Raw genomic sequence first — 4,395 nt, 5'->3', positions numbered from 1 at the left:
AATCACAACCTCTTCAACTGATTCGCCTATTCAAAACTCTCAATCTTATATAGGCTCTAGTTCTACTTAAACAAAGTATGACCTCAAATGGTATTGATGTTTCACCAATTTCGGCTATTGTTTTATTGGCCAATTGATGAAAAATCAATTTATCTTTGGACAATGAATTTCCATGCATCGTGTGAAATTCGATATCCAGTTTTTGAGTTATCTCCCATAGATCATCGTTCGGATGTAGAAGTGAACCATGCGAAATTAATGGTTTGTAACCAGTCAGGTTCCCCATTTTGCTCTAAATTCCTGGTATTCCCAAACTATACTTTTTTCTGAATTTATGGGCAACGAATCCAGCTATATATTTCAGAAATTCTATGTTAACTTGCTCTCTGGTTTCAAAATCCTGTAAAAGGGTTGAAAATTCTTCATTCACCTCTTCTTCAAATATTTCTGGAGGATCAACAAATGAAATCAAGGCTGCATTCTCCTCTTCGTGATTAATCACAACCTCTTCAACTGATTCGCCTATTCAAAACTCTCAATCTTATATAGGCTCTAGTTCTACTTAAACAAAGTATGACCTCAAATGGTATTGATGTTTCACCAATTTCGGCTATTGTTTTATTGGCCAATTGATGAAAAATCAATTTATCTTTGGACAATGAATTTCCATGCATCGTGTGAAATTCGATATCCAGTTTTTGAGTTATCTGCCATAGATCATCGTTCGGATGTAGAAGTGAACCATGCGAAATTAATGGTTTGTAACCAGTCAGGTTCCCCATTTTGCTCTAAATTCCTGGTATTCCCAAACTATACTTTTTTCTGAATTTATGGGCAACGAATCCAGCTATATATTTCAGAGATTCTATGTTAACTTGCTCTCTGGTTTCAAAATCCTGTAAAAGGGTTGAAAATTCTTCATTCACCTCTTCTTCAAATATTTCTGGAGGATCAACAAATGAAATCAAGGCTGCATTCTCCTCTTCGTGATTAATCACAACCTCTTCAACTGATTCGCCTATTCAAAACTCTCAATCTTATATAGGCTCTAGTTCTACTTAAACAAAGTATGACCTCAAATGGTATTGATGTTTCACCAATTTCGGCTATTGTTTTATTGGCCAATTGATGAAAAATCAATTTATCTTTGGACAATGAATTTCCATGCATCGTGTGAAATTCGATATCCAGTTTTTGAGTTATCTCCCATAGATCATCGTTCGGATGTAGAAGTGAACCATGCGAAATTAATGGTTTGTAACCAGTCAGGTTCCCCATTTTGCTCTAAATTCCTGGTATTCCCAAACTATACTTTTTTCTGAATTTATGGGCAACGAATCCAGCTATATATTTCAGAGATTCTATGTTAACTTGCTCTCTGGTTTCAAAATCCTGTAAAAGGGTTGAAAATTCTTCATTCACCTCTTCTTCAAATATTTCTGGAGGATCAACAAATGAAATCAAGGCTGCATTCTCCTCTTCGTGATTAATCACAACCTCTTCAACTGATTCGCCTATTCAAAACTCTCAATCTTATATAGGCTCTAGTTCTACTTAAACAAAGTATGACCTCAAATGGTATTGATGTTTCACCAATTTCGGCTATTGTTTTATTGGCCAATTGATGAAAAATCAATTTATCTTTGGACAATGAATTTCCATGCATCGTGTGAAATTCGATATCCAGTTTTTGAGTTATCTCCCATAGATCATCGTTCGGATGTACAGGGTGGTCCACGGGAACCTGACGGTTTTTAAATGAGTAGTACACATTTGTTTTTCAGCATATAACATTTATTTTTTCATGTACTTACAGCCAGTACTATGCCATTTAAGAAATCAAACCTTAAAAATAACATCTGTCAAGTGGTGACCATCTTGCTCGAAACATGTTGCAAGTCTGTTCAAAAACCCTTGGTGAACGCGCTCCAATAAGGGTGTGTCAATCGCGTGGACTTGTGCTCGAATCGCTTCCTTCAGCTCGCCTAACGTTCTCGGTTTCTTTTCGTAGACACGAGATTTGAGGAAACCCCACAAAAAAAAGTCGCAGGTTGTCAGGTCAGGTGACCGCGGAGGCCAAGGCATGTCCCCAAACCGTGAGATCAAGCGCTCTGGGAACATTTGGCGCAACACAACCATCGATACTCTAGCTGTGTGAGGGGTTGCCCCATCTTGCTGGAACCAGATGCTTTCAGCAGGAAGTCGTAGATTGCGTAACTCAGGTCTCAGGAAGGTGTTTATCATCTCAAAATAAATGGCTGCAGTCACAGTCACTGTGTTGCCGTTTTCCTCAAAAAAATATGGACCAATCACACATTTGGACGATACTGCACACCAGACCGTCACTTTCGGACTGTGTAAGGGCCGTTCATGAAGTTGCTGAGGGTTTTCACTGGCATAATAACGACAACAGAAATCATTGCGTTGTGGAAAGTCAGTTGGTTTCAGCTGCTGGACAATTGCCAATTTGTATGGGTGGAATCTGAGGTCATGTTTGACAATACGGCGAACTGTGGAACGACTTAGTCTTAATGCTTGCGCTTGTTTTCGCACTGAGCGGCATGGACTTGTTCGCAACGCGTGCCTCACCCTCTCCACACTTTCGGGGGTCCGTGCCGTGCGAGTAGGTCCTGGTGGCTTCTTTTTCATCACATTTCCAGTTGTTCGAAGATCGTTGACCCACTTCAGAATCGTGTTACGACTTGGGACAGCTCCATGACGGCCAATATTAAATTCACGCCGAAACAGTCTCTGCGTAGCCACCACTGATTCACCATTTTTGATAAAAGCTTCAAACGCGAACATGCGATGCCTCACACCCCACGCAGTCATGATGTACACTAAATGGCACATTGCAACGGTTCAAATGGGACCCAGTGTTGCCAACAACGAACTTTTCAATTACACTAGTTCAATTGTCAAATTACACGTTTTTACACGCAACCATAGAGAAAAAAGTCTATGTCTATGCACGCAACTGATTTGAAAAAGCATAAGACATAAGACACTTGAGAGAGTTTTAAAAATGGATAATTTGTACTTTAGTATGATAATGACTCTTCAATAAACCATCTCAAAGATGTTGATAGTTATAACGGTAACCCTACAGAATTCCTAGTGCGCCATTTTGGATAAAGTAAATATAAAAAGTGGTAGCACTTCATTCATTTTGAATAACGAGAAAAATATATAGAAATAACACAACCAGTACAATTAAAAAATCTTTATTATATAAAATTCAATATTTGAAAAATGAAATAGATGAATAAAATACAAAACAATTCCTTCTACAGAATTAGTCATTGTCATATTGAGAAGTTACAAATACTTATACTTAGTAATAAAAAATAAATTATCCTACTCGTTTGCTCTTTTCCATATTTTGGAGTCAATCATTTTTTTTTGAGGGATTGAATTTCAAAATTCCTCCATCATTATTGATGCCTTGCTTGCTGAATATTAGAGCTGAAATATTCTCCGTGGACAGATTATTTCTGTGAAATGTTTTAATATTATTGAGGTCAGAGAATATCCTCTCAACCGATGCATTTGAGAAAGGTAAAATCAACAAATAAGAAATTACCTTTTTCAAATTTGGAAAGAGTAGAATACCAGCAGCATTCTTCATCACAAAAACCTTACTCCAGTATTCTTCAGCAGGTAATGTGGTGCTTAAACCATGATCTAACAGAGCATGTTGTCGTGTAATTACACGCACATTGGCAACACTGATGGGACCCTTCTGATGGCCCCACACCACCTACCTGCCGAGTACTACCCAATTGAAAAACGTCAGGTTCCCGTGGACCACGTTGTAGAAGTGAACCATTCGAAATTAATGGTTTGTAACCAGTCAGGTTCCCCATTTTGCTCTAAATTCCTGGTATTCCCAAACTATATTTTTTTCTGAATTCATGGGCAACGAATCCAGCTATATATTTCAGAGATTCTATGTTAACTTGCTCTCTGGTTTCAAAATCCTGTGAAAGGGTTGAAAATTCTTCATTCACCTCTTCTTCAAATATTTCTGGAGGATCAACAAATGAAATCCAGGCTGCATTCTCCTCTTCGTGATTAATCACAACCTCTTCAACTGGATCTTCCACAAGTTTTCCCAGGATGTTCTGTGACAGACATATTTCTTCCTTTTCCTCATCTATCATACTCATACGACATGATTCGTCACTCTCTTGAGTATTTCTATTTTCTGTGAATATGGCTGCCGAATGTTTCCCCAAAATTTACCATCTGAAACGATATTTCAGATCTAACGGGAAAGGATGATTATTTGCTCCACCCATTCCTCTTAAATAAGAAAACAAATTTTCAAGCACATCCTGATTTAAGTGGGAAGTCGAGATATACTCTACTTCATAATTTTCCTTCAAGTAATCG

Source organism: Coccinella septempunctata, chromosome 3 (assembly GCF_907165205.1).
Source record: "Coccinella septempunctata chromosome 3, icCocSept1.1, whole genome shotgun sequence".
Lineage (NCBI taxonomy): Eukaryota > Metazoa > Arthropoda > Insecta > Coleoptera > Coccinellidae > Coccinella > Coccinella septempunctata.
This window is presented reverse-complemented; position numbering follows the sequence as displayed.